Here is a 26,584-nt window from a genome sequence, read left to right on the forward strand (position 1 = left end):
ATTTTGGGTTGTTAATAAGAAAAAAATTTCAAGGGAATTAAAATTTTTTGAACTTATTATTTTTAGCCTAATTTTGGTTTCTGTATTTTACATAAGAACTTCAGATTTCAAATTTATTAGGTTTAATGTACAAACTTTTTCACCCAAAGAATTCATTGGATCTCTTAATTTTTTTCTAAATGTCAAATGCTTGGTAACTACGACTATATCAAATCTAATTTTTTTCAACGATTTGATCTGTCCCCTATGAGCTCTCCGACATCAACAAAACAGGAAAACCAATTCATCAGCTCTCCGACAACAACAGAGCAGATTGTGTTTTGTTGATCAACTGCTTCAAGCATTGGAAGCAAACATTTAAAGATTTTATTGAGGAATATGGAGAGGATGCTCCATAAAAACTTTGCTCTACCTTTAATTACCTCTTATGATTATATTGAAGTGTGCTTTCTTATGAAAGTATTATTAAAACCTTAGAAAATAAACATAAAAACTCTTACTGAAATTTTTGCAAGGCATCAATTACTTAGAAGACATCAAACGTCAGGTGAATTATTGGAATATTTTCTTCAGGAACTGCGTAAACTCAGCAAAAATTGTAACTATAAGGAAAATAAAATTGTTATTATAACAAAGATGTAACTGCAGAAGTAATTGATATAAATAACATATGATATAAAATCTGAAAATAAAGTTAAAGTAAAAAACCCAATCTAATGAAATTTTGCAACGCTCTAGCAGACCTTGCAAAATTCTGGTAAATATGATGCCTTCATATGCAACTAGATTGATGCATTTAAAGAAACGATTCAACTAGATTGATGAGTTTTCAATATAGATAGGAAGATTGTTGTAATTTCTAGTGTTTATGTTGTTATTACAGAACTTTCTGCTTACACCTTAAGCTAGGAAACCTATTACAAGAAATAGCCAGGTGTATTTATCATCTCTCCAATATAAGTACTTTTATTGAGACATCATCTCTGGCTTTTACTTAACTACGAGCTCCAAGGCAGGGATATTTCAAGTCTGAGTTAACTTCTCCTGGCAATTGCGCAGAAAAGCAAATAGCTGATCTCCTCATCTGTTTCTGACTTATAACTACATTGATGCTGTTTTTCATGCCTTTTTTACGTTTGGATATTACATTTCGTTTTTTTCGCGTCATTTTCTCTTTATACTACGTTTATACTACTCCACTTGTGCTGCAGGAATAAACACTTTCTCTTTGCATTAAAAATAACTTTATATCTTTATTGTGGTTTTTTATCACCACGCTTATTTCTAAACATGTTGTTATTTTCTTCTGTGTACCTTCATAACCAGACATTTTTTAATTGAATGCAGCTCTAACAATTTTCTGACACATTGATCAATCCGCTGCATCATGTTTAAGTTAATAGAGAACTTGGGTATTCTGGCTTGCATCCAAACAAAAACAACTGCATCGAAATACATTTTATAACATTCTGGAAGTGATAGTCATAACATTCTCGAAGTAATAGATTTGGACTATCACAGTATAAATATACTAAATAATAAAACTGAACAGTTAAAATACATCTTTATTTTATATAAAGCAAAAAATGATAATTTCGCCTAATATAAAATAAAATATTGGCTTTCCAATTAGCTTATGATCTGGGCACTGTGGGCCAAATCGCTGTTTTCACAAACATTGGTTTATAATTTTTAAACAGAAAGTGCTATGGGATTGATTAAAGACTTTTCGGAAAGATTTTTATGTGTAGATTTAGGAAAAATAATTTTTCCTGCATATATTTAGGTCATAATTTAAAAGAACAAAATATTGAAAATTTTATAAAATTTGCTTTACTATAGCTTGTAACTAAAGCACATATAAATGTTTATATATATGAGTATATATTTTGGAATACGAAGATAACATAGGTACATCAATGACAAAAATAATAAAAATTATCGAAGAAAGTACTAAATTACGTAATTCATTCATATGTTAACATTTTAAAATATGTGTCATTTTTAGATAAAATTCTATTAGAGACATTTTGTTTATGAGAGTATTTCTCAGAATGTCCTCATTTAGAATGTAGAATGATTTTGACTTGTATCTCTTGTCAAAAAACTTTGATTAACTGATATCCATATTCAGTTAATGATGTCTGTTAAAATAGACAGTTTAGGAGTTTTTTTGAAAGGGAAAAGTTTTCTAGTATGTATTAATCTTAATATTTTATTATTTCCTTTTAACCCTGAATCATAAACATTTCTTAATCCACTTTTCTCATTATTCAAAATAAGCGCCCAAGAATTACCAATCAGTTTGTAAGGTGATGATGTTATATTGATCCATGGTCTAAGTAAATTTATTTTTGCAACAGATGGAAACTTGTTAAATGGAAATAAATAAATATCTGTACAATAAGAATAATTAAATATAACTATATTGAACCACATAACTTTTTCTTTTTGAGAAACATACTCAAAGAATAACTGAGGGCAATATATTAAAATTTCGAAATGTTGCATGATATTGAACAGGCAATTGTGCAATAATTAATTCCTTGTTTGATTTTTTGTGTAATAATTCTCAATCTATATAACCTGTTGTTGTTGTTCCTCTATTTCCAATTTTATTAGGGTAGAACCATTGTATGCCTTTTTTTTTAATATCTCTGTTGTAATAAAGTCTCTGCTTGCCTCAGAAAGCTATTTGAAGCACTGAAACTTTTAGTTGTTTTTTTATATTTGCAGAAATACTTTTGGTTGTTTACTTTACTCAGATATGAAAACGTCAAATAATTCAAATTTAGTGAGCTCATTGTTATTAAACCATAGATATAAACATTTCTGATGATTCTTTGTCAAATAACTATTTAAGCAAAATAATTTAAACTTAAATTAATATAATGTAAAATATAAACAATATACGTGATAAGTAAAATATTAATTAAGACTATTTATGCCACTAAGCCTTCAGTTTTGATTTTAACCCTTGCAATTTGTTCATTTTAAAACAGATTTCAATGCTGCAATATTTTTTTTTATTAATGGTTGTGCTAACTAGATTAAAATTGATCAAAAAAAAAGTTAAATAGAAAAGTAATTAGTGGGGGTGGAGATGTTGGTCAAAAATTGGTCCTAATCCTTTTTTTAGTGTCTAAACATACACTTTGATGGAATATATCTTCTCCTTACAAAAGATGTACAAAATAATGCAAAACTATTAGCACTAAAATTTTTCAATAGATTTTACAAAAATTTAAATTAAAGGGGTAGGGTCATTTTTTTACATTTTTGTTTAAAAGCGCTAAGTTGGCACAATTTAGTTAAAAAGCATCTTACTCCTCTTTGGTATAGGAGTTTAAAAATAAATAGGTTTACTATAACAAACTTTTGGTTTTTAGCATAAAAAACACCAGTCAACTTAGGTAGTTGACTGGTGTCAGTTTATGTAAACACACCTCTTAATTAAATACGAATATTTGAGAACTTTCTTTTTTATCAAATACATCGAAAGTGCAAATACAACAATATAGCCTATCATTATACAAATATCTATTTATACAAGTATCTATTTAACCAAGTACAAATATCTATTTAACCTCAACCCTGCTCCAGGTCAGGATTTAAACTGTATAAAACCAATTTTTTAGTTTAGTTTCTAGTTTAGTTTCTATTACTTCAAGAATTTATTAGTCAAGATGAATAATACTTTCAGTAGTATTTTTAATATAAAAAAATACGTAGTTCAACAACCCATCAAGGTCATACAAGCAATCCTGAAATGACACGTAAACAAAAATACCTTTGCCCAATAAATAAAAAAAACCATGTTGGCAATTATTCTACTACTTCAAACTGGACCAGTCTTCTATACATATCAGCCATGGATTCAAAAACTTATATCAAGTCGAAGTCGAGGTATGTACTATAGCCCCCGGCCTGCTGCCGGGGGCTTTAGTACATACTTCGACTGACAAATAGCCAGACATCAAGCGGAATGCTGCTTCATTGACTGAGGATTTGGCATGGAGCAACAATCTTCCATTCATTATTCTTTTCTTTTTTTATCTTTTTTTGAAAAACTTATATCAATTTAAATAAGCAAAGTAAGTGCTCACATAAATATGCTATTTTAAATAAAATAAAAAAAGAGAAAAGAGTCTATTGGAATATAAGTAACTACATGCATACAGTTTAAATAACTTTTATTCTGTTACAGCAACATAAGTAAATTGTATTTCAGATTAAATTTTAATTTAAATACAAACTTTGTGCTACTTACTGCATTCTCATTTTACATTTCTAAGTATTTACACACTTAATTGTCAACTTGTGCTGTCAATTTGTTGTATTTTTCTTGTTGAACGTTAAGAGTATTACAAGATAAAAAAATAAACGTGAATCTTGTCTATAGATCTTTGTTTTCGAAAAACCTTGTTTTGTAGTATCCACAAATTATTATTTTTTGTTTTAAATTTGTCACATATAATAAATACATTTTGTCTAGGAAAAAAACTCTAATTCTATATATCAAATTTCCTAAATATCAAAGACAAGAGAGTTGTGAAGTTAAAAACAATAAAATTTACTGAGTTATTTGCCATAATCCTGGTGTTAAAAAGTTAAAACAAAGATAAAATAATAAAACAAAAACATGTATTTGTTAAACAAATATATAAATATTATAAATTGTATTTATAATATTTATATATTTAATATATAAATATTATAAATACAATTTTATAATATTTTTTGATATACAATAATAATATTTATAAAATATATAAATATTATTATTGTATATCAAAAAATGCAAATTACATTATAAAAATAATATTAAAAATTGCAGTAATCAAATAAATATTCAAAACCGATGGAATCATTGTCTTCATTCTTTCATTACAAAAAGCTGTTTAAGAATTTGAGTTTACAAATGGAGATGTTCAATTCGACGATTCGAAGTTAGGTTTTACGTTTCAATAAAAATATCGCATGTGCAATAGCTAGCGAAGACGTTCTAGGGTGTTTTCTTTAAAAAACCGCAAACCCACTTTTTGATCATCCAATAGAAAGCCAATACCCCATTCACACCAAAGTTAAAACCTGGGTTAATCGTAGTTATTTAAACTAGTGACGCGTTTTTCCGTTCACACTACTTTTTAAAATCTTGTTTGAAATAAACGGTTTCTTAATTTTAGCACCAAAATAATTTTAAAATTTAATTTCAAGTGACATTTTTAAAAAGGGCTTATTTTCATTTTATCTACTACACTTATATATCAGTATTGACATGAAAAACGTTTTGTATTTTTTCTAACTTAAAAGAAAAGTATTTGTATTTGGAATATGTTGATTACTTATACTTGTATTTGAATTTGTATTTAAATATATATACTTGTTTTTGTATCAAAAATTAATGTTTTCGTATTTGATCAAATACAAATACATCAATTACTTACTAAAAACCTTAACCATGACACAGTACAGTGGGCCAAAAGTTAGTTGTTATTGAAATGCAAACAAATTTCCAGTTTATGAAAAAAAAAATATTTTTGTTGCAAAAGGTATGTAATAAATATAAATGATACATAAAAGTCATTTTTAGCATTATATAAGAAAAAATATAACTATATAAGCAGTGCTAATATGGTAATTGTATGTTGAAACAATCTAAGACTGCAGTTTATGAAAATGTGAATCGTAACTTAACAGATTATAGCACAAAAGTTTAGTTACATGTTATACCTAATAAAACAACAAAAATTTAGCAAAATTTTAGAAATTTAATTTTTAACTAACTTTTTATTAGAAAAAATAATTTCTCTCAAACGGTTCTAAAATAGTTCATTTTAATCAATTAGGCTTGTACCGCGATGATAGCTTAATAATAACGCAAAAAAAATCAGGCCTCAACCTGACAAAGTCAGAAAAGATAATATAAAAATTTTCAAAAACATTGGCTTCCAAATTGAAATAATCATTAATTTAAAATATGTGAATTCTTGATGTCACATTTAACCTCTCAATTCTTAAAACAAATTCCCATTTTAATTAACAATAGACTTAATTAAAACTATCTAATGAAAATATGTTTAACTCTTCCAAACGCGTGTATGAAGATGCTCTTAAAATAAGCGGGTTTATTTAGAGCTAAAATCTAATGAAAAGATGTTTAACTCTTTCAAACGCGTGTATGAAGATGCTCTTAAAATAAGTGGATTTATTTAGAGCTAAAATTTAAATCAAAATTGCAAAATAGCAAAATAGAAATAGAAATATAATTTGAATCTACCCTCCGTACAACAAAAATGTTTCAATAAACATTGGAAAAGCGTTTTTAAATTTAGTTGACAAACATTTCCATCCCTCTAATAAATTGCACAAAATTTTTAACGGAAACACGATCAATGCAAGCTATAGCTGTTCAAAAAATAATGAAAGAAATATAAAAGGCCATTAATTTGCAATGATTAATGAAAATTGTAACCCAAACCCTGAATTTTTCAGAGGAAAAAACAGTGAAAATTGTAAATGCAAACAAAAACTTGACTGCTCTATGAATGGCAAATGCTTATCAAAAAAAATTATTCACAAAAGCATTGTTTCCTAGCAAATCAACCATGACAAACATTATATTGCCTTAACCAATGGCAAATAGAAAAAACGTTACGCCGACCACAAACAATCCTTTAAACATAAAAAATACTCAAAAGAGACTATGCTGTCAAAATATACTTGGCAACTAAAAGAAAAAAATAATAATTTTAAATTAAACTGGTCTACCCTAAAAACTGCGCCTGCCTATAATAACATTTCCAAAATTGTATATTATGATTACAAGAAAAATTTGAAGTTATTACTCATATAGATCAAGGAAATTTACTGAATAAAAAATCAGAAATAATTCTTTAATGCAGACATAAAAATAAGTTTCTTTTAAAAATTTATAAAAACATTATACCAGTCCAATCTCATCCTAATTCTAAAGAATTCTTTTCATGATTTTTTAATTATTTAATGTAGTTAATGCAACTTTCAGGTTGCAAAATACTAAAGTTATTACATAATTAATTATAACATTCCCCAGCTTCCTGTGAAATAATAGTTCTATCACTTGAAAACAATTTTATGTTTAGACATTCTTCCTGATGAACCTACTAATGGTGAAACACAGTGTTGAAGAAATCAAAATTTAGATAAGTGTTTTTACTAATTTATGTATATATATATATATATATATATATATATATATATATATATATATATATATATATATATATATATATATATATATTTATATATATATATATACAGACATATATATATGTTTATGCATATATATATATATATATATATATATATATATATATATATATATATATATATATATATATATATATATATATATATATATCTGTATATATATATATATATGTATATATATATATATATATATATATATGTATACATATATATATACATATATTTATATAAATATATAAACACAGATATATAAACATATAAATATATATATATATATATATATATATATATATATATATATATATATATATATATATATATATATATATATATATATATACTTACACGTTTATCGTTAGTATTAGAGTAGAGTTTTGAATCTTAAAAAAAGAAATTTATTTTTTATTTGCGGTTATATCTCACATTATGCATAACAAAGACGAAATTTAGGGAAAACTGAGGTTAGTGGTAATCGGGGTATTAAAGGGAGGATTATCCAGGCAGGGTTAAAAGTGACTTATTAGATTGAAGTTGCGTGAATTAAAAGTGTTGCAAAATAGTCCTAATACTATTTCAAAAATTTATAAGTAAAATCCGTGAATTTATAAAACTAATTAAGAAGTTAAAACAATTGCTTTATTCATTACATTATATGATAGTAATATTTAAAGTAAAAAATTTTAATTCAAATATTACTATTATATAATGTAATGAATGACTTTATTTGTTTTTCACTTTAATGTTTCTCTTTTAATCACGCTGCAACGCAGTTTATATGCGAGATAAAGCTTTAAATAAATTTTTTGGTTATCAAAAATAATTTTTATTAAATGTGTAATATTTATTCTGGGGATATTTCTTTTCTGAATAAGTTTGTTCTTTTCAATATAGAATTGAATTACAAGCGTTTACAAGCTAATTTTAAAAGGATAATGAACAAACAAAAAAAAAGTGGTAAAAGATGGTTTAGAAAATTGACAGACACTTCTTTAAAAATCTTGGTCAAATTAAAAAAACAACTTTTTAAAAATGTAAATCTCAACAACTTGAAGCAATTCTGCCATCAATTGCCAGCTTATATTTACATGAACTCTTTGCTTGTCTCTCTTAATGCTAAATCTGCTAGTTGTAAAAGAAGCAATAGATAATACAGACCAAAGATCATCTAGGCTTTTTAAATTATCATATTTTTTATTTGTATTTGACATACACTCTTCAAAAAAATTTTAATTTATTCTACAATTTTAACCAAAAAAATTAAGAGTGTTTTTCAATTAAGTTAACTTTGCCAAATTTTTAAATAAAATATTATTCGAAAAAAGTACTAGATACATTGTACCAAAATATTGAATTAAATACTTTCTTTTTTCTGTTTCCTAAATTCGTTTAGCAAGGTAATGTTCTACAAGAGCTGAGGATCTTTGAGAAAAATTCATTTTCATTTGCAACTTTAAAAATTTTGGATAAAAAAACTTCAACTTTACTATAAATAATTTTTATAACATATTTTTGTTAACTCAAATGATAGCTTCGTATCATCTTCTAAGAATACGTAATTTGAAAGCACTTCTCTGATATATGGAATGCAACAAAGGTTGTTAAACTATAGGAATGTTTTTTAAAACAAAATTCGTTGACTTATTTGTAGAACATGTTGCATCAAATATCGTTTGTTAAAATAAAAAATTTTTTTTAAACAAGTTCATGAACGTATTTGTAAAACGCCTTAGCTTAACTTCAGCTTATGCATTTTTTTTGCTGTAACAAATAGACACTATTTGAATGCTACTTTTTTACGTGGTGTTTGAACTTATGCTCCGACTAACATAATATCATCACTGGTAGAAGTAAATTTGGTTAAAGCGTTTCTATTTCTAATTTCAACAAGAAAAGAACTGATATTATAGATAAACTTATGTTTTCAAAATAAAATCTGATTCTAAATCTAATATGAAATCATCGAAGCACTGTTCATATATGAAGTTTGCTATTTTATAGATTTTTGTCCACTTATTAGTAGTCTGGGCAAGATAAACTATTTTCAACAAAAAATCGAAAGTTTAATTTTTATTGTTTGAAAACAATAGAACCTTTGCGACTCGTTTTTCAGATGATCCTTACTATTTAACTTCACTTCGTAGTTTATGTCTCTGATCCTAGCTGGTATTCAATAACTCCTTTTTATTCCATTGGCAGTTCTGACCATGTAATGATATCCTTATACCTTTTATTTTGCAATTGCTTTTTGGACTCACCCTATTCATGTCCTACTTACTACTACTACTCTTAGGCTGAATTATATTCTTTTTGTGATTTCCTTCGTGAAAGTCCTTCGATGATGTCTTTCCTCTCTTAGCTGATAAACGCAACTCCTTCGTAACCTCATGGATTCACGCAGGAATGGTTTTATTACTTTTCTTTAATTTCAACTGAAACCTCAATCTACTCCATGGTTCAACTTCAGTACCTTGTATAAATCAAAAATACCAATGCTCGTGCCCGGTTTTGTTTAAATATAAACATTGAACATAAATATTAAAATTAGAGTGCAGAGTGCATACGTACACTAAAATCACTAAATCAAAATTAAATTAGACAAAAAGTTTTGAGAAAAGTCTTTATTTCATTTAGGCAACTTTTAAAGTTGTCTTTTATTAACTTTTAAAAAATTCTTTATTTTATTTGTATCAACTTTTACAAAATCTTCATTAAGCTTTTGCGACATATGTGAAATGTTTTAGCAGAACAATGTCTTCAGAGAATATTCTTCTGAAAATTTATATCACACACATCAATAACTTTATCAAAAATATCATCATATTATATCTTAATAAGGAACTTAATAATGCTGCTTCGAGCATGTTTGACACAATACTCTCAAAGCCTTTGCAACCGAGTTGATAGCCAGAAAGACTAGCAGCACTTTTTTTTTATAAGAAAAGTCAACAAAAGTGTTTGCAAATATTTACCTTTCGCAAACTTTAAATTATGTAATGTTAAAAAAACACTAAAACAGATATCAAATTTTGTAGTTTTACTCTCACTTGAAAATTGCATTGCAGCAACATCTACTTATGATCTTTGATCCATAGCACTAGTTTCCGTTTTAAAAAGTTTTTTTTTTTATATATATATATTTTTAGTATTTTCTGTAGACAATGCGCTTAGGTGGTCAAGTGATTAGTGAGCAGTGCTCCTAATGCAGAATTTCGAGGATCAAATCCGTTCACAGCAGTTTTGTAAATTTTTATTTTATTTATACTTTTTCGATTTTTCTAAAATACAAAGTAAAATGCTTTTGAAGAAAGAAGTTCGTTTTTAAAGAAAGTTCTATTATTTTGCATTTTGAAAAACAAAAATTTAAAAACAAAGCAAGATGATGGTTTGAACTTGCTACGCGTCTACCTTTACTTTTTTTAAACTGTAAGGGCGTTTAAAAAATATATTTTTATTAAGAACAAAATTGAAAATTTTAGTTTTATATTTAAAGTGAAACATTTAACTAAACTTATATTTTTTGAAAATAATAAAAAGTAAAAAATACCTTTCATTAAGATAATAAAAAAGTTTAAACTTTCACAGCTGTTTTTCCAAGCCCCCTTTAAACTTTCTGACTCGAGTGCGCAACAATGACAGAATTAAGATGACTATCAAAATAATATTATACTCCGTATAATAAATACTGGAAGCTTTGACAATTTCAACTAATAATGCACGATACATTGTAAATGTGCACGCTCTAAGTTTTTTGTATTTCTTATTTAACTTTTATAAATTTCTGAAATATCTTTGAATCTTTTATTATCTTTATAAAAAGGATGTAATAATGGAAGGTACTTTTATTTGTAGAAAGTATATATTTTTAAATTTTTCATTATGTTTTTAAAGTTACCAGAGTTAAATTTTTTATGTTTTACTCAATGGAACATGTTCTTTTTTATAGGCTATGTATTGAAATTGTATCTTGACAAGATGTTTATTTTATAGATCCTTAAATTGATCTTGTTTGGTATTTTTGTAGTTGAATAATCTACCAATTGTTAATTGATGATGCAGATGTAGTTAAATTGTTTTTGTTAGGAAATCTTTTTTTTAAATGATTTGTTTTGTTATTATGTATAAATAAACTGACTTTCAGTTAATACATGTGGAATAATTTTTTCTCTTTTAACTTTTTTTTTTTAGATTAATTAGATGACGTTTTTGTTCAATATGGCCTAATTAAGCCAATAGAGTCCAAAAAAGCAGCGAATGATCTGAGAAAGAAATTTATTTAAGTAAAAATTGATAACGTCCCTTCACGTTTTTTTTTTTTGTTGTTGTTTTTTATAGAAGTTAAAAAGTATTTAACATAAATCGTTAACTTAAAAGAAAGATTTTTATATTTTGCTCTTTTTTAAAATCTATTGAAACAAAGGAAAACTATTAAAATGGTCGTTGTGGAATAGACTTATGATGACCAGTATGCATATTCAAGTCACCTCGTGTTTTTTGAAATATATTAAACGGACAGTATTTATTTAACACATTTCGAGCTAATATTCTAACTATTATTTAGACAGGTGTTAATATCCCATCCGTTGATAAATAGCGATCACGTAACGGATTCTGAAACATTTAAAGCTTTTTAAATATAATAAAAAAAAATTTTCCATAACTTTAAAAAGTAAACAATAGGTATGGTTTTTCCATATCTATATAGTTATTTTTCTTCCGCTAACTAAAATATATTTAAGGAAAGAATAAGGATAAAAAGGTCAGTGAGAAATAGGTTTACCAAGACCCGTAGCTTACGGGTCCGTAAACTTATATTAGTTTTATTTAATATGATATATTACTACTATTATATTTTTATGCTATATTTTATCAAATTCAATATTATAATAATAATTAATCGATATTATAATAATAAACTTGAAAATATATAACATAATAAGAGAATATTATTTAATAGCTGAGATTTAATAGCCCGTAAAAATACGGGTTTTTGTTAGTCTATTCCAAACCAAACCCTAACCCTATAACTGGCTTTTTTATAATTTTTCCTCATGTATCCTAGCTTTCCGGATACGTAAAATACGGGTCTTAACCAAGTCTTCCATCTCCATACATATCTATTCCACACCAATTATTTATATACCTATTCTTTATTTACTTCAATATTTTTTAGTAAAATAATTTATTCTGAAAATAACTTTAAGAGCAATAAACTTAACATGCGTACTTTTTCCGCATAAGTAGAGCTTATGAGAGACTTATAATTTGGATTGTTTTGCTAAATACATTTGGTTTATAGCTAAGGGGGTAAGTGCACTGTCATCAGTGTTGTTTTCGGGAGTTTAAGACCTCCCTTTAGCGTAATAAACTTTGAACTATGTTGCATACGTTTGCACAAAAAGATAAAAAACTGGTACATATATATAAATAGTTTTCACGGATAAGAGTTTGTATTTATTACAATGATTTTGTCTTTATTAGAAAATATCCCATAAAAATATATTCCATACATTTTTAATAGAAGAAGTTTTTTTAAAACATTTAAATAAAATCTTATTATTTGTTTGCTTTTCTAGTTTTTTTGGCCCCAAAGTGACGTCATATGCGCAAAAGTAGTATGGCTTTAACGTTTACGAAAAAATCGCGTATATCATTTTTAATGTTCGAAGAAGCAGAGTTCATAATTTTAGCAAAAAGAAATTATCAAGATAGAGGCAAATCTAAAAAATAAAGTAAAACAGTTTGAGCAAAAATAACATGTAAATTATAGAAAAGTTTGCTTATATTACATATGATCCGGAATAAAACGTTATATAAATGGATTTTTTACATTTTATAAACAATATATATAAACAAATAACATATTTGTTTATGTATACTTATATATATATATATATATATATATATATATATATATATATATATATATATATATATATATATATATATATATATATATATATATATATATATATATATTAGCAGTAAAAAATCACTTAACAAAAACTTTTTCCATTTAACACTGTGTTTCATCAACAAAGATTCATCAGAAAATTTTGTTAAGTGATTTTTTACTACTAATATAATTGCTCTGTTCTTTTAAGAACATTGAGCACTCTATATATATATATATATATATATATATATATATATATATATATATATATATATATATATATATATACATAGAGTATATATATATATATATATATATATATATATATATATATATATATATATATATATATATATATATATATATATATATATATATATATATATATATATATATATTGTAAATATAGAGATGGTTAGGAGCAACAAAGTTTAAAAAAAAGTTAGTTAAAATAAAAAGTAAAACTGATACTTCAAAAAAAAAATTTTTGTTTTTATTTTTACATATTAGTTACAATTTTTTCACATCGTAATGTAAGCAAAATATAGGTCGTTACAAAAGATAATATTTAACCAAATACTGCTAAAATACATTTAATAGAAAAAATAATGCTCAGTTAAAAAAAGAAACAATTGAAAAAAATAAAGTTAGGAAACATTAGTTGAATAAATTTTGAAGGAATTGGTAGATTATACTGTTATAGAGAACTCGAACAAGACTGAATAAGTCTTATCTTTGAGAACCTTGGGGTATTACGCAAGATTCACATAAAGATTGTGATTCTTATGCACAAATATTTTAAATATAAATTTGATAAAATTTTGTTTTGTTTTTTCTAGTTGTATTATGATTTGTGTGTGTATTTTATTTTATTTTTTTTGTTTAATTTATTTTGTTGTTGTTTTTTTAATGTTTTTTAGATATATGTATAAATTTGACTTTTCTGACGTTGTTGATTGTTTTAATTCAAATTTTATTCAAATTTTTATTTATCATGTGAACTAGAACAATTTTATGAAATTATTTATATTTAGAACAAAATTTTTAAGTTTTGACTATAAAGAAAATATATTTCCAGGAAAAGTAATTTAGGTGTATTTCAGAAATAATTTGTTATATAAATAGGGGCCGGAATAAGAGATAGAGAATTGAGAGTTTTTTGTTTTTTTTTCGGGCTACGATAAAGTTACCATTTGCTCTAGTGTTAAACTTATTGGTAACTGAATAAAAGAAGTTTTTTGCGAAACGTAAAGGTACTATTCCCATTTTATATTTTTGCATAAATTGTATATTAGCATAGATATTGATTTGATAAATGTTTAGCGCTTTCATTTCTTTTAATAGACGTTTAGCATGTCTATGTTTGTTTTTATGATATATAATTCTAGAAGCATGTTTTTACCATCGATAAAGAGTCATTAATTTTGTCTTGTGAGTGCTTCCCCAAGCAATGTTAGCGTATGTAAGATAACTATGTATAAACGAAAAGTAAATAATTTTTAAAGTTTTTTGTGATAAAAATGGTCTAGCTTTGAAAAGTAAACCAAGATTTTTAAATATTTGAGTGTTGATGGCCTTTATTTGTGCTGTCCATGAAACATTTTTGTCTATAACCACTCCAAGAAATTTAATTGTTTGGGTTCTTTCAGTATTGTTGAAATCGATATTTATATAGGGAAGAATTGATGCCATTTTTTGTTGCTTTGAATGAAACAAAATACATTTAGTTTTTTGTACGTTTACTGGATGAGACAATATGTTTCGCGCTTTTTCAATTTTGTCAATTTTATTTAAATTTTATAATATTCCTACAAAAAAAAAAAGCAAAAAACAGCTTGAGCAACAAAGACATGTAATTGATAGAAAAGATTGCTTATATATATATATATATATATATATATATATATATATATATATATATATATATATATATATATATATATATATATATATATATATATATATATATATATATATATATATATATATATATATATAATATATATATATATATATATATATATATATATATATATATATATATATATATATATATATATATATATATATATATATATACATAGTACGCTCAAGCAACATTAAAAAGGTAATTTAATGACATCAAAAATAGCTTTTATAACATTAACATTATTATCATTTTCACCGGCACCTTATTTAATTTAAGCGCATTAAAAGATCTTTAAGGTTCATTTACAGACAGTTCGAACTGATGTTATTAAGTATATCTTGGTTTATCTTTAATCTTTAATCTATTTGGAATAGCAGTGTTTCTTTGAAATCGTTTTTTTTTCTGTAACAGCTTTTAATATTTAAATTCTCTATTTATTTGCGTTTCCTATTCGATGTTTTAAAAGGTTTGAAAAATAACTTTAATTCCTCCAACATACAAACAAGATATCCCATAAGCTAAAGTCGAACTTTTAAAACAAGTTTCAGCATGAACATTAAAACAAAAAGGTAAACGTGTGTGTAAAAAAAAACTTATTATGCTAATAAAAGTTTAATAATAATGCAATGAACCTTCTATTTTTGGTTGTGTAACTAATTTTTTGTTTTACTTTTTTACACTTTTATATAGTTAGAGAATTTTTAAAGTCAGATTAAAACATAACTTTTTATAAGCCCATAAGCACAACAACACATGGTCATTTTTAAATGTTCGTTTGACTTCCCGCATCATGTTAAATGTTAATCTTAAAAAATTGACCAGTCTTTAAGTCGTAATTACGTCATAATTTTTGCCGCAATCAGCAACTACTTTTGGATGGTGTAAAGCAAATTTTTGCACTGTTGCAATAGTGCAGAAATTTGTTTTACACGATTCTAAAATAGTAGGGGAGAGTGGGGAGAAGTGGGACGCGGGAGAAGTTGGACACCCCTATAACTTTATTTTGCAGCAGCGCCTAATTACTGTTATTTAATGTAGACGTATAGATTTCATGTGCTCTTTTTAGTAGACATCATTTCCCTTCTCTGCGCGCGGTGAAAACCCTTTTTTTTGAAAGTACCCCAAAAAAGTACTTTTCCTGACAGTCTAATAACTCATGTATGTATTTATTTTTGACTGTTGTTGCACTTTTTTTCTATTTTACAGGGAAATGCACTTATCGTCTAACATTTAATAATTAAATTTTTATTTCAGCTTTAACTGTGTGGCTGTAATTTTAGTTTTATTTCGTCTTCCCTACATAGGGGTGAAGTGGGACAAAGAAAAAAGCCGCTGTCCCACTTCTCCTTTACAGTTATGCGTTATTTTATTGCGGAAAATTCTAGAATATTTTAGCTACGATTTTTTATAGTTATCAAAATAAAAATATTGAGACGCTTTATTGAAATATTTAATTTTAGTTTAGTTCTTATTCAGTGGATTTAAAATAAAATTTGGAAAGAGAGATCTTCATTAAAGATAAATTTGATTTGATTCATCATTATTGTTTGGAGCAAATTTAGAATTCTTTTTACATCAATAGTTTGAAAGCATTTGGTAAGCAAGAGGCATGCATAAAAGATTTTTTAATCAATAATAATAGTCTGATATAAGATATAGTAATAACAGAGACCTTAATACCATAAAAAATAAATATTTTTTATAAAACCTAATTTCTTTTAAATTTCAGGTCATGCCTAGAGTTTATAACAGAAAAAGTGAATCTCCACATGTTTGAGAAAACATTTTGAAAGTTGCTGCAGCCGAAATGGAAAATGGGATAAGCCTTAGAGAAACAGCATATTCGGCTGGCATTTCAAAGTCTGCACTTCATAGGTATATAAAAAAAAAGTGTCAATACCCAGCTGCTAATCTTCAACCAAATTATAAACATTCTATGATTTTCTCTGTTGCATAAGAAGAAACACTGAGCACTTATCTAAAGTCATGTTCTGATATGTTATATGGCCTTACACCAGTTCAAGTAAGAGCTCTAGCTTTTGAAATGGCACAAGCTAACAAAATAAAATGTTCCTTGCGCTGGATAGAGCAAAAAAAGGCTGGTCGAGATTGGTTAACAGGATTTTTAAAAAGAAACCCAAAACTATCTGTTAGAAAACCAGAGGCAACTTCAATTGCAAGAGCATCGGCATTTAATTGGTATACTATTGATGTTTTTTTAACAAATTACAAGAAGGTTTATCAGAGTCTAAAGCAACATCATTTAAAATTTTTAATCTTGATGAGACAGGTTTTACTACTGTGCAAAAAACTCCTCGTGTCATTCCATCAAAGGGATCGAAGCAAGTTGGGCAAATAACATCTAGAGACAGAGGTGAATTAGTAACAGTGTGTTGCACTGTCTCCGCAGCTGGTGTAGCAATACCCCTTGTTATTGTTTTTCCAAGAAAATTATTTAGAAACTCACTAATGAGAGGAGCACCATAAGGTGCTATTGGATTAGCCAATCAATCTGGATGGATGAATGCTGAAATATTTATGGATGTTTTAAAACATTTTGTTAAGTTTGCTCGCCCAACAGCCGATCACAAAGTTTTATTGATTATAGATAATCATGAAAGCCACTTTTCACTACAGTCACTTGAATTTGCAAAAGAGAACCATGTTTGTGTGATGACTTTGCCACCACATACTTCACATAAGACACAACCTTTAGATAGGTCTGTGTTTGGTCCAATGAAAACATATTTTAATGCAGCTGCCAATAGCTGGATGCTTAGCAATCCAGGGCAAGCCATTACAATTTATGAGATGGCCAGTCTTATTCGACAAGCATGGGAAAAATCTTCCTCACCAACAAATATTATTTCAGGATTTTGCGTGACAGGAATTTGGCCTTATGATAGACATGTATATGGGGATGATATTTTTTTACCATCAGTTGTAACAGATAGATATGTGCCTCAAGAACCATGCAACGAAGGTTCATGCGAGAAATATAATACAAGTGCTATTATTTCAGATATATCAAGTTTGGGTGTGCAACATGAAGCAGTAAAAAAAAACTTAACTGTATTTTCTCCTGAGATTGTACGAGGTTATCCAAAGGTAATTTAAACTAAATATTCTTAGTTTAGGTTTTCTTTAAATTCTATAATTATATAATACTATAATATGTATTTTGCAGGCACTTTCTCGTAAGATTTTAAGACGTGGACGTAAAAAGGGAAAGTGTATGATAGCCACATCAACACCAGAGATTTTAAGAATAAAAAATGAAGTATTAAACAAACAAAAAGGTAAAAAAATTGTCCTTCTAAAATCCAAAAATGTCAGGAAAAACATTTTACGGAAATCGAACAGTGACCTTGATGTAGATTTCAACAAAATAACAAATGACGTTTCTGCTACTTGTTACTCACTAGAGTTTGAAGAAGAATTGGAAACAGTTTCTTTTAGCGTTATTCAAAATGTGAATGTCAGTAATTATGTTCTTTGAGAGGTTTGTAGTAAAAACACCATTTCTTGTTATGTTTTTTTTTTATTTTTTTTTATTTTTAGGTGCCCCAAGAATTCCTTACGGTCTTGTCACAGAACACCGCGGAAGTGCATTTAACCAGGAAGTTCACGCCTCATTCCTCACGGTGACGCGAAAATTTGTCCAGAGCTCGTTTCGAACCTGGATCTCCTGCTTATATTGCAAGCGCTATGTAGGCATAGTGCAGAAAGAAATAGACTCAAATTTTGATGTTGAGATCAGCTTTCTGAATAAAAAAACTTCTAAATTTGTCAAACCTAGAATTAATGACATTCGTAGTGTGAATATTGATGATATAAAAGCAGTCCTGCCTCAACCGCTTGCTGGAACAACATCAAGAACAAAAGCTGAAATCATTTTTCAAGTGAACTTTGGCATCTTAAATGTAAAATAACTTTTTTCTTTTTCAACAAAAAAATTTTAATTCTTAAAATGTAATCTTAATTTGATTGAAAAAGGCATTGATAATTTGATTTTTTTTTCTAATTTTCATCTCTCCAAGGGGCCACTTCAGTCGAGGAGGCTACGCATTTTTTAAATACTTTTTTTTATTGTGGTTACAACTCTCTCTCAACCCTTTAACTCGGAAACACGCACCTTAACGAACAAGGCCCGCTGCGCGAAGAAACTAAGTTGATCGTGGTACTTCCAGAGACGTCAGGTTGGCCACAGTTCCTCTAAAATCCTCTAATGTCTTTTTTTCAAAAACCTCCTCTAAAATCCTTTATTATCCTCTAAGAAGTTAAAAATGTGATCAAATCTCCTCTTTAACTCCTCTTTTTTATTTCTTGATGGTAGTATAATGTTCAAAATTCGTGGTCTGCAAAACTGGGTAACATCTGAAATAAGAATTGGGTCGTAAAAAATTATTTTTAGCGATTCCGTGTCATATAACATAAAAAATGACATTGTTGACCCTTGTCCAAACCCCAGTTATGTGGAAACATGGACGTTAAACCTGTATAAAAAATCCTCTATTTTTATTCAAAATTTTGTAGTTTTGCGAAAAAGTTCTCTAAATTAAATGCAAAATCTCCTCTAAAATCCTCTAATATCCTCTTTTTCTTAAAAAAATTTTATGTGGCCACCCCGGACGTGGTGGGAGTCAAAACTCTCTTTTACAAGCCAAGCGCTCTACGATTACTCCCCTGCCGCGTTTTATTTAAACTAAACTTAACTTTAAAATCAAAGTTTGCTCAAATTAATATTTAACTAGATTTGGAGTTGTTTTTATATAGTCCCACATCTCCCCCAAATGTCCCGCTTCTCCCGCACACTTGTCCCACTTCTCCCACACTTGTCCAACTTTACCCCAATAGCAGGGTTCCTTTTAAACCAAGAAATATATACTTTATTAAAACATTCTGTCAATCTTAGGGGGTGGATTCGGTGCCCCAAAAACTGCTTTATTTGTTAAGACTAGTTTAGTTCAGTTCATACATCAAATAAAAAAGATATTGCAATTACCCTGAAAAAAAAAATTGGTGTCCCACTTCTCCCCGCTCTCCCCTAGCTGTTCGCCGTAAAAACTGTGACATTTTTTCGACTTAATGACTGGTAAATTTTAAAAGTTTGTGTAATATTGTAATGATAATAAAATAATTGCAAATCCTCCATGAATGAAATAACTTTGATGGTTATACAATCCAGATAAAAACTATTTCAACAAAATTAGTTAGTCTAGATTCAAATGCTCTTATTTTCAACTTGATTCAGTTCTAATTTTTGTTTTAAAAAAATTTGAAGAGAAAAAAAAAATTATTTTGATTTTTTTTAATACTAATTAAATGCAATTGAACTTTGAGGAAATAAACTTAAATACAGCGAAAACCAAGTATAATAACATTTTAAAACAATTTATACAAAATAAAATTTCTAACAATAATAGACCGACTAGAATTCCAAATCATTCTTTATCTTTATTTTGTAATATTTTAACAACAAACAAAAAAAAACAATTGGTGTTTCTGATCATTCCCCATACTTTTAGCATAAAAAACAGATTACCAAATAAATAAAAAATGATAAGGTGACAACAAAACAGTGAGTCTGCAAAATATTATCTTTTATAACAATATTGGAGTCGCATTGGTTTCAATGATACATAAATATTAGCCTAAATATCTTTTTTAATACGTTTTAAAAAATCTATGACTCAACCTTTACGGCGTGTAATATAATTCTTAAGGCCAAAGACATATATATCTTTTAAGGCATATAACTTTGCATATCAACATCTAAGATAACTAAAAGACTTAAAAACTTTAAAACTAAAACAAAAGTTGTGTTAAACGCCTAAAACATAACCCGAGAAACATAAAACTATAAAAACCACAAAAAACTTTGCTAAAAAAAATTTCTAAGTTGGTTACACAGTTCAATATAGTTTAAAACAACTAATATAATTTTAAACGCGTCTGGCAAGTAATGAAAGAAATAGCAGAAAAGAAAAAAAAGTTAACATCTCTACCTCTTTGCAATAAAAATTCAAAATAAAATAGTGACACCGAAAAATAGTGACTGAATTTAACAAATTTTTTCGTATTAATAGGGGTAACACTTTGCAAAAAAACACCGTTGACCTTATTTGAATAAACAGATATTTTATCAATCATTTTTATTTTACAAACTTTATAAGATTAAGAAGTAAGTCATTAGGAACTGTCAACATAACTGTAAATGTTATGACTCTTTCGACGTGAGAGATTAGAGATACCATAAATAGTAACTTTGCCAAATATCAAATATTTTAATTTTTAAACTGTAGGTTTGTTTAAATGTATCATACTCTTCAAACAATTGAAAAGATTAAAAAATAACTAGTATACCTGGTATATATTGATAAAACGAATCGGACACTTTTCTATCCTAGTATAAAAAACAGATACTGTCAGTAAAGATACTTGACCTTTTTATTGATAATATTAAAATAAAACGAGAAAAAGTATAAAAGCTTTTGTAGTTTTCATAAACAAAAATTTATTGCAGAGACAACAAAAATAATGTTTTATCGATATTATTTAAATGAACGGAAATGTGTTAAATGGTTTTTGCTTAAAGTATTTAAAAAATATTTTATGTAAAAACCAATTAAAGCAAATCTATTTATTTGTTTTTTGCTAAATAAATTATGCAAAACTCACATTTCGACCTACAGGTTATTTTATAATAAAATAATAATTTAAGTTGTTAAAAAAAATACATGTTTAAAATAACTATATTACCTTTAGTATGTACACCCTGCAGAATGTTCAACAAGAAAAGGCTAACGTGTCTACATTGATAATCTTTTTTTTTTCAAACACTATACTATAGAATAAAACAACACCGACGGCTTTATTTAAGTTTTGTGTTTACAAAAGAAATTAATTTCTAGTATAAACTTATAGTTATTTTTTTTTAGATTATTCTCAATAAATTTTAGATAAAATTAGATAATTTAACGCACCCTTTTTAACAAGAGTTACTGGTCAGAAAAACATTAAATGTTTCAAAATGTTTTTCATCTTAAAACATTTTTTAATTCTATTACTCATCTAAATATCTTGTCTTGTCAAGTGGAAATAATAAAATAATGTAATTATATCAAATGTTTTGTTATAAACAAATATGACGTACCATTTGTAGATACTATTTAAATTATTTATTTTCTCTTAGCATATATTGATGTTATTGACGGTAAGTGGCGACTTTTTTCACATCACAGACGTTTAGATATTAGAATAAAGCGGAAAGTTATTATACGCAAGCGCAGTAAAATTTTTCAAACTTGAGGAAATAAAAAGTGTCTACGGATCCTTAGCAAGAGAAATAATTTAACATTAAATCATAATCTTAAAAATGAACTAATTTTTTTAAGACTATTTTTAGTTCCATTTGTATAGCGTTACGTACAAACGTCTGTAATTGTAAACGTCTTATTGCGCATAAGTTGAGTTTGCAGGCATTATGTGGAATAATCAAGTATTATATCTATAAAATTAGAAAATTATAATATTCTATTATGAATTTTTGGCTATATTATTATAATTTATTTGCTATAAATATATAAGCAAGATTAAAAAAAATTCAAAGTTTATTACGCTAAGGGGAGGTCTTAAACTCCCCAAAACAACACTGATGACAGCGCACTTACCCATGTCATATACATTTGTTAAACCACGCAATGACGTCTCGTATTTTTACAGTAATTAATATATAGTAGAAAGTTGGTAATTATTATCTTAATTTTAGCTACAGATAATTGCCGACTATGTCAGATTTTGTATAAATAACGCTGTTTTCTTAATAAGAATATATAAAAACAAGTTACAAAAATTGTGTTGAGTCGATCTTCCTTTGTCATTTTAAAAACAAAGAAATATTCACAACACAAAGTGGCGACCCTACCAGGACACTGGATTCTACTGAACACTCTACAAGCTATCAACTGACGTAAGGAATCAAATATAATTTAAAATGCCTCCTAAGCAACGCGAAGATCCAATCGCTACACTATCAAGGAAATTGGAACTAACATTAGCAAAAGTTGAGCGACTTGGTCTGGAAGTACGCATATCATTGAACAATAACGATATACACACACTAGATAGATTAGAACCAACTTTTAAAGCAAAACTGTCGGAGACTTTTAACTTAATCCAAAACATAGAAGAATTAAAAAGAGACAAAGAAAACGCCGACAATGAAGAAATCGACAACTGGTACGAACAACAGAACAACTTAATTAAACAGCAGAGCGAACTTCTGACCTCACTCGAAGAATACCGTGTAAAAAGAGAAATTACAAAAAAGAAGAAGATGCACAAAGAAGTTGCTCGTGTAAAAGAAGATCTGAATGAACGAAAGCAAGAAACAACTAAAAGCATGCACAGTGCACACACAAATGGTTGTAAAGCAAAACTTCCCAGACTACAAATTTCAAAATTTGATGGGACTATTCTGGATTGGGTGCGGTTCTGGGAACAATTCAGCACAAAAATTGACAGCACAAGCTATCCTCCAGTAACTAAATTATCATACTTACGTGAACTATTATCAAACACGCCGAAAGAGGAAATTTCTGGACTTCCTTTTAATGCAAATGGTTATGAAAAAGCGAAAATTATTTTAAATCAAAAATATGGAATCACTTCTAAAATTATACGCCAGCATGGTCTTGATATCATGGATCTTCCCTACATAAAAAATACCGACTTGGATCAAGTACATAATTTTTACAGAAAATTAAATGTAAGCATAAACTCGTTGAAAACTTTAAACAAATTGGAGTCAGCAGAAATACTGGTACGCGAAACTCTCGACAAACTTGGCTCTGTTAAAGCTGTTATTACTCGAACAGATCCGAAATGGCAGGAATGGGGCTTTGAACAGCTAATTGAAGCTCTACGTGAATATACGTTACGAAACCCAGAATCATCTATTGGACGATCAAGAAATAATATCAGAAAAGAAAATTCAAAACCCCACAATAATTGGGAGCACAAAAATCAAATGGAAAAACACTTCCAACATAACGAAACTAGAAACATTGGTTGTATTTACTGCAGTTCGCAAAATCATAACAGTCACGAATGTACGAAACTTCATTCAACACAGCAAAGGAAAGAATGTCTTAAAGAAAACCATCGCTGCTTCAACTGCACGTCAACAAGCCACACAGTATCCAACTGTTGTAAAGACAATTCAAAAAAGGGTATCCTTACGACTGGATACAAAGGGCAAACTATTCATCCCGCAGTTGTTGTGAAGGTTAGAAAAAATAAAGTGAGAGCACTCTTGGATACGGTAGCTGGTAGTTCGTATGCTTCATCTACGCTAATCAAGTACCTAAAGTTAGAGCGAAATAATTGGGAATCGAAAAACATTGAAACAATAACTGGATCAGTGCATCAAAACCTTCCGTTGTTCTACACAACTCTATATTCAATAAACGGACGCAACAGCCTTGATATTAAACTCTACAAGTTAGAAAGAAAAGTGCTTACAGTACTACAAAATCCGAGGATATCTGCCCTAAAAAGGAAATTCAAACACTTAGAGAGATTGCATTTTCATAATGAAGATGACTATGATGATCATAAAATTTATCTTTTAATTGGTGCTGGTGATATTGCAAGAATAAAGTTGAAAGGTTTCAGGACTGGAAATGATGGAGAAGCTATTGCATAAGAAACCATATTTGGATGGACGGTTATGTGACCAGGAAAAAGCACCTCGGACTGTTTATATTTTACAAAGTCAACCAACAACTGTTACAAAGAACTATATAGCTTGGATGTTCTTGGTCTAGAAGATCAAAGCGAAGGGAATCAGAATGAAGTATATGAAGAATTTAAAAAACAGCTACAACAAGTCTCAATTGGTTTTTATCACACTGGATTACCATGGAAAGTGGAATGCTCAAAACTGGCATCTTATTCAGATGGGAGCATCTCAAGGTTGCATAGTTAACTTAGGAAACTCGAAAAGAAACCAAATGATCTCATAAAATATAACGATATTATTCAAGAACAACTCAAGGATGGGATAATTGAGTATGCACCAAACAAACTAACTGGCAAGCGAATATTCTACATGCCTCATCGAGTAGTGATAAAAGAGGACTCCGAAAAAACCAAACTTAGGACTGTTTTTGATGCGTCAGCTAAAGAGTACGGATCACCCTCACTTAACGACTGCTTACATATTGGTCCTCCATTGCAACCATTACTACTCAATGTTATTTTACGAAACAGATTGCAACCTGTTTGTCTTACTGGAGACATTAAACAAGCCTTTTTACAAATAGGAGTTGATAATAAAGATTGTGATTTTTTTCTGTTTCTATTGGATATCGGAAAAGTAAAGACGTAATGGCTAAAAGATTTACTCGAATCCCGTTTGGCTGTGCATCTAGTCCCTTTATTTTTAGAGGAGTAATCAAGCAACATTTATTGACATATGAAAAACATTATCCGCATAAAAAGAATGAAATTCAGATAATCAACAACGGCATATATGTTGATGATATAATCACTGGGGGAGTTGACCTGGAATGTGTCAAAAAATTGTAACAAACAGCAATTCATTTTTCAAAAAGGGAGGATTCCAGCTTCACAAATGGCACTCGAACATTCCTGTACTGGGAACCAATGATTCAAAAAAGAACTATTATGAAGTTACCATCAATGAACAAAATAAACGTTATTCAAAAATTCTTGGTTTGTTGTGGGACAAAAATGAGGACACTTTATTAATGGATTGTAGACCAACTCGCTAAACAAACATCAAAACCAAAAGAGGAATTTTAGAAAGTTTGGCTAGAGTTTTTGATCCACTTGGTGTGATTTCCCCAATAATACTAACAGTAAAACTTATATATAGAAAAATTTGTGATTTAAAGTTTGCTTGGGACAAAAAACTTTCACCTGAATTAACAAAGGAATGGATGCTTTGGAAAAATACTTTACAAGACCTTACACCAATACCAAGAAGTAAAACTATTTTAAATCATAAAATAAAAAAGATTGAAATCCATGGATTTGGTGATGCAAGCTAAGATGGCTGCTGCAGTGCAATATATGTAGTAGTACATCAAGGACACAAAGTAACTCAAGGATTGTTTACAGCCAAATCACGCATATCAATGCGAGGTTGTTCTTTTCCCAAACTTGAATTGATTTCGGGACACATGGTAGCTAATGCTCTTACAAACGTTAAAATAGCACTTGAAGGACACTTAGTTATGGAGATATACGGTTGGCTTGATAGTTCAGTAGCACTGCATTGGATCCTTAATGACAATCGTAAATGGAAGCAGTTTGTATCAAATTGTGTCAAAGAAATCAATAAACGAAGTTGGATTATCTGGCGCCACTGCTCAACCAATCAGAACCCAGCTGAAATTGGAAGTAGAGGAATTAAAAATGGAAAAATTCCACAAATATGGTTCAACGGTCCAACATGGCTTGCCAAATAGAACGAGTGGCCACCAAATATAGCTCATACACAA

The 26,584-nt window shown here is 27.9% G+C and overlaps 1 protein-coding gene across 1 annotated transcript in view; it reads right to left on the reverse strand.

Annotated features, from left to right (window-relative positions):
* The window catches only part of LOC136089301 (uncharacterized), a 54,851-nt gene extending 32,949 nt beyond the window's left edge, over window positions 1-21,902 (reverse strand). The window contains exons 1-3 of the mRNA XM_065815241.1: window positions 21,816-21,902; window positions 21,420-21,459; window positions 501-602 (exon numbers count right to left, since the gene is read on the reverse strand). The gene's annotated coding sequence lies outside the window, so the exon portion shown is untranslated. The remainder of the gene's footprint in view (window positions 1-500; window positions 603-21,419; window positions 21,460-21,815) is intronic.
* Between the last annotated feature and the right edge of the window lie 4,682 nt (window positions 21,903-26,584).

The sequence above is a fragment of the Hydra vulgaris genome, chromosome 13 (assembly GCF_038396675.1).
Source record: "Hydra vulgaris chromosome 13, alternate assembly HydraT2T_AEP".
NCBI classification, from domain to species: Eukaryota; Metazoa; Cnidaria; class Hydrozoa; order Anthoathecata; family Hydridae; genus Hydra; species Hydra vulgaris.